General features: G+C 38.2%; 1 protein-coding gene across 2 annotated transcripts in view; it reads right to left on the reverse strand.

The window, feature by feature from the left end:
* LOC123765731 (protein turtle homolog B) overlaps positions 1-6306 on the reverse strand; it is a 79155-nt gene extending 72849 nt beyond the window's left edge. The window contains exon 1 of one of the 2 annotated variants that reach the window (XM_069337233.1): positions 6182-6306. The gene's annotated coding sequence lies outside the window, so the exon portion shown is untranslated. The remainder of the gene's footprint in view (positions 1-6181) is intronic. The other variant, XM_069337232.1, reaches the window with a different exon arrangement.
* Positions 6307-6501: the final 195 nt, after the last annotated feature.

Raw genomic sequence — 6501 nt, forward strand, 5'->3', positions numbered from 1 at the left:
ACACAACACCTATACCCCCTATTAGACTATTTTACAGGAACTTCTTTTCCACAGCTCATAAAACGGAGGAAAGGGTCCTGAAAGATATTGTTAATAGAAACGTTATCCCTACAGACAAAAATCAGAGGATACAACTGACGATTTACTATAAAACCAGAAAAACGGCCAGCCTACTCATGAGAAACTCTCCAGACACAAAACAGAACGCTTTAAAAGAGACTAACGTCGTCTATGCCTTCAAATGCCCACTTGGGGACTGTAAGCTCCAAAAAACCCAGTATATAGGCAAGACAACAACATCTCTTTCCAGGCGTTTAACGATGCATAAGCAACAGGGCTCCATTAAGGAACAAATAATCTCTTCCCATAACCAAACCATCGCCAGAGAAATCCTAGTAAACAACACAGAAATCATCGATAGATACAGCGATAGCAGGCGGCTTGACGTTTGCGAGGCACTACACATCAAGAAGTCAACACCAGCAATCAACAGCCAATTATTGCACAACTATATTCTACCCACCTCAAGACTCCGCTCCAATATAGAAGCATCAAGAAATATGGACCAATAGGCTTTCTACAAACACTTCTATTCAATACCCATTGTTTCTGTTCTGTCTTGTGTTGATACTTTTAATACCCTATTAATATCCCCTCATGTTCTGTCTTGTGTTAATGCCACGTCACTATATGCCACATCATCCCTCCCACCTCACTCAAATGTAGATATAATAGCAGAGATACGTAAGTTCTAATCAGTTGTGTATTTGTGAAGTCTTTGAAAATGTAATAAGTTTTACGAAACGCGCCCGTGTCGCGTCAGACTAGAAATAAAAATGAATTTTGGAGAAGTGATTTTTGATTTACCTCCAACAGTGAAGCGTAATGTACGAAAGATTGAGAAAATTCGTGTTAGAATTATTAATCTTACTTTTTCGGTCATATTTAATAATATATGTCTACAGGAAAGACTGCTACCAAAATATACTAATATATATATATATATATATATATATATATATATATATATATATATATATATATATATATATATATATATATATATATATATATATATATATATAAAGTTTGTGAGGGTACCACCTCTGGTACCAATGTGGGGACCCATAGCCTCGGAGAAGAAAATAAAAAGTATTCAGAGGAGACCTTGTGGTTTCTCACTGAACACTAATATTATCTTCTCCTACCACCCCCATTCTTTTGTATGTACACATATATATTTACTTTATTTGAACTTTGTTACAAAAAAGGAGTTACATATAGGTTACAAAGATGGTTATCATAGGTTGTCGAGTTCCTCCAGCTCCTCAGATGGCGGGCAGGAACCCTGGATGCAGTGCGCATTTCCCCTCTGTATCGCCACACTGAGGCCCTGGAAAAGAAAGCTTGCAGCTCTTGGGTCCCTTGTTGTTTCAATGAGCCTAGAACCCAGTTCCTTGAAAAAACTGGTAGCACTTTTACCCCAGGCGCCGAGTGTCTCAGAAGCAATGGGGACAAAATTGTAGTGGTGATCCAGTTCTCTATACTTACGGGATTTGGCTGCTTCCCTGTGGGTGGCAGCGCCACCTGGTTGTGCAACACTGAGGTTAATGTAGGTGTTAGCCAGGGTTGATACGCACGTGTAGTCCCATACCAACTGCTTGCCATTCTTCCAGGGGTTCACTGTGATACCATCCGGGCGACCAATAAGAGCATCAGAGTTACATGGCGTTAGGTAACGGGGCTCTCTTTCAGCTGGGCATCCAGCTGTGGTGAGGCTCCTCTTGATGATGTCGTTAACTTCACTGTGCCTCGAGTGCCATCCCCCTGTGCTTTGGCAGAGTAGGTCATGGTGGCCGTACCTGTCAGCCACCATCTCGCCGCAAATACACCTATATCTGGTGTGGATTGGGGCAGCAAGGCGGAGGGCCACAGCAATTCGGAGGGCGTGTGGTGTGAGACGCGTGCCAGTTGCCGACATTGGGGTTGCTAACAGGAAATCCCCTGCATGTGGTGCTGCTACTGCTGTGAGGCGAGCAATGTCGTGTTGTGTTGTTGCAGCACCCAGGCACTCTGCAGCAACTTGGTCTACAATGGGGCCATCCCAGCTGGATTGCTTGTGGGCTTTTGGGGATGGTGGTTGAGGTGATTGGCCTGCACGAGAGGCCCACTCTGTGGCACAGCGTGTAAAATTGGGATCATGATATATATATATATATATATATATATATATATATTATATATATATATATATATATATATATATATATATATATATATATATATATCATGATCCCAATTTTACACGCTGTGCCACAGAGTGGGCCTCTCTCTCTCTCTCTCTCTCTATATATATATATATATATATATATATATATATATATATATATATATATATATATATATATATATATATATATATATATGTCGTACCTAGTAGCCAGAACGCACTTCTCAGCCTACTTTGCAAGGCCCGATTTGCCTAATAAGCCAAGTTTTCCTGAATTAATATATTTTCTCTAATTTTTTTTCTTATGAAATGATAAAGCTACCCATTTCATTATGTATGAGGTCAATTTTTTTTTATTGGAGGTAAAATTAACGTAGATATATGACCGAACCTAACCCACCCTACCTAACCTAACCTAACCTATCTTTATAGGTTAGGTTCGGTTAGGTAGCCGAAAAAGTTAGGTTAGGTTAGGTTAGGTAGGTTAGGTAGTCGAAAAAACATTAATTCATGAAAACTTGGCTTATTAGGCAAATCGGGTCTTGCATAGTAGGCTGAGAAGTGCGTTCTGGCTACTAGGTACGACATATATATATATATATATATATATATATATATATATATATATATATATATATATATATATATATATATATATATATATATATATATATATGCGAACAAGCCTGAATGGTCCCCAGGACTATATGCAACTAAAAACTCACACCCCAGAAGTGACTCGAACCCGTGACTCGAGAAGTTATATATATATATATATATATATATATATATATATATATATATATATATATATATATATATATATATATATATATATATATGTCGTACCTAGTAGCCAGAAGGCACTTCTCAGCCTACTATTCAAGGCCCGATTTGCCTAATAAGCCAAGTTTTCATGAATTAATGTTTTTCGACTACCTAACCTACCTAACCTAACCTAACCTAACTTTTTCTGCTACCTAACCTAACCTAACCTATAAAGATAGGTTAGGTTAGGTTAGGTAGGGTTGGTTAGGTTCGGTTATATATCTACGTTAATTTTACTCTTTAATTAAAAAAAATTGACCTCATATATGATGAAATGGGTATCTTTATCATTTCATAAGAAAAAAATTAGTGAAAATATATTTATTCAGGAAAACTTGGCTTATTAGGCAAATTGGGCCTTGCATAGTAGGCCGAGAAGTGCGTTCTGGCTATTAGGTACGACATATATATATATATATATATATATATATATATATATATATATATATATATGTCGTACCTAGTAGCCAGAACGCACTTCTCAGCCTACTATGCAAGGCCCGATTTGTCTAATAAGCCAAGTTTTCGTGAAATAATATATTTTCTCTAATTTTTTTCTTATGAAATGATAAAGCTACCCATTTCATTATGTATGAGGTCAATTTTTTTTATTGGAGTTAAAATTAACATAGATATATGACAGAACCTAACCAACCCTACCTAACCTATCTTTATAGGTTAGGTTAGGTTAGGTAGCCGAAAAAGTTAGGTTAGGTTAGGTTAGGTAGGTTAGGTAGTCGAAAAAAAATTAATTCATGAAAACTTGGCTTATTAGGCAAATCGGGCCTTGCATAGTAGGCTGAGAAGTGCGTTCTGGCTACTAGGTACGACATATATATATATATATATATATATATATATATATATGTTTCATTGAATATGACCGCATATTCTGTATTTATTATTTTCTGGTTTAGGGCTTCTATCCCTCTATTTTCTTAGCATCAGGGCTTAATTGAAATAGGAGTTCTCCAAAACTCATTTTCGTACTTTTAAGGTGAAGAAAAGAAGTGATTTACTATAGAGTGTATTACACTTATTTGTATAATTTGCACGACGTTTCGAACCTCCATGGTTCATTCTCAAGTGAACAGATCTTACAATACTAGTTGATTTTATACCCGCATTAGGTCAGGTGATAATACAATGAAGGTGAAAACATGGGGGGATACATAAGGGATAAATGTGAGGTGAAACATAGAGGCTGCAGAAGGCTTCGGTATCCTTGTAGGAACAGACTACTACCATCGATTCATTGGTAGCCCTACTAAATATCAGGGCATAACCATGCTAAATTCTGCAGGAACTAAATTACTCTCAGGCCCAGTATCAAGCCTGAGGAGACCTATGGCTGCAGATAAACAATACCAGTAGAAATCTAAATTTGTCAGCTGATTATATTTCTCCAGTAGCATTATACTAAGGAGATTACAGCTGACTATAGTAACAGAGGTTGATGTTAATATCATCATTTAAAGTTGAAGATGAGTTCATGAGGCCTCAGTGGCAAATCAGTGAACAGTGGCCTAAACAGCTACAAGTCACTGCGACCAATGTCACTGAACCCACTGCAGTCTCAGAACCATACTTGACTTTAATGATGGACTATTCAATCCTCTGAATCAGTTAACTAAATTAAATCCCAATTTGTCAGCCATATAAACTCCAGCAAATAAGCACAAGAGAACTTGACTGACTATATAGCTCCAACAACTGATTTAATACATTTATTATTTAATCAAGATGTATTCCATGGGTCTCAGTGTACATATATGAGTGACCAGTTACCTAAACAAGCGTCAAGTTATTATAACCTACGTCACTGCAGTCCCTGAATCACACTTGACTGTAGTACTTGATCACATTCAGTCCTCTGGGTTAAATAATATGTAATTAGGCTAGAATTTTAGCCTCCGAAGGGTTAACAGGGAAATGAAATCGCATTAGACTTCCAACACCTGCAACTCTAGTACGGGACATCCGTCCTGTACGAACTGATGCACAAATGTGTGATTACTAACTTTTACGATTATATATTTTATGTGGTTACTAAATAGGGCGGCCCGGTTGGCATGCATGAGAAGTGACATAATCCAGGTAATTATTCTTGGTTCTTATAAATCATATGCCAATATTTCCTCTGATATAGCTGTCATATATATAGGATTCCGGCTTTAAAGCAAGTGCCCTGTGACAGGAACATTTGAAGAGGAAGCAAGAATTAATCCTAGTAAACCAGTACATGGTGTTAATGCTAGCCTCAACCACGAGGATTATTTTGGTGTCATCATCCATGTTTATACCTGGTGGACTAGGCCTGCCATGCAGTAAGACAAAACCTCCCAATTTTCATTACTAATATATGTAGTTTAATACTGTTGTTTGATTGGCTTCATATAAATTTAATATAACCCCCCCCCATGTGCAACGAGTCGATTTGTGAGAACATTGCAGAAATACAGTCCGCTACACATCATTCAAATAGCTATCGAAATATATTAACTAACGTATATATAAACACTATATAAATTCATATAAATAAAATAAATATAAATCTCACAGGTCGGTTCCCCACAGGCGTCACCCACCACCACGTTCATAAGAATGCCACCAAATTATTCCTAAAAATTTAGGGATTTGAGTTACAAGGACAAACTGAAGGAATGTAGCCTTAGGTTACTGGAAGAAGGAACAGGGAGGATATGATCACCTCATACAAAATACGTAAGGTAATAGACAGGGAAGACAATAAAAGACTCTTGTGTGGCACATAAGAAGGTACAGATACAAGCAAAGCACCCAACTGAGCCACAGATTTAAATATGTCTTTGTCAGAACATGGTACGGATGGAATACGATTTGAAGTGAAATAGTGTAGGGATACTACATTAACGGCTTCCAGTGTATATATGCCACAGGCCTCCATCGTACCTGGACGGGGTACTGGGACACTGGAAACACAAACCGAAACTGTCTCTATTTTCCGCTTGTTACAACTTGTAATAAAGTTGTTACATCTTGGCTTAACGTGTTTATGACGTATTAGAACATTGTTACAACTTGCTATATTTGTTGTTATAACTGGTTAGGAGGTGTCAAAACTTGTTCGAACGTTGTACCTACGTCGTAGTTTCGGCGTGTGTTTGGCGGGGAGTTGTTCTACTGGCCAAGCCCGGCCCGGGACCCGGAAAGTTCCACAGCAGTTGATTAATTGTCGAGACGCAGGGCCTTAGAACCGTAGCTGATTCCCCAGTAACTATCCCAACATCTTGGTCTGGACGGTAGAGCGACGGTCTCGCTTCATGCAGGTCGGTGTTCAGATCGTCCAAGTGGTTGGGCACCATCCCCCCCCCCCCGTCCCATCCCAAATCCTTATCCTGACTCCTTCCAGATGCAATATAGTCATAATGGCTTGGCACTTTGTCCTGCTGATGCTGAATACC

Source organism: Procambarus clarkii, chromosome 37, assembly GCF_040958095.1.
Source record: "Procambarus clarkii isolate CNS0578487 chromosome 37, FALCON_Pclarkii_2.0, whole genome shotgun sequence".
Taxonomy (NCBI): domain Eukaryota; kingdom Metazoa; phylum Arthropoda; class Malacostraca; order Decapoda; family Cambaridae; genus Procambarus; species Procambarus clarkii.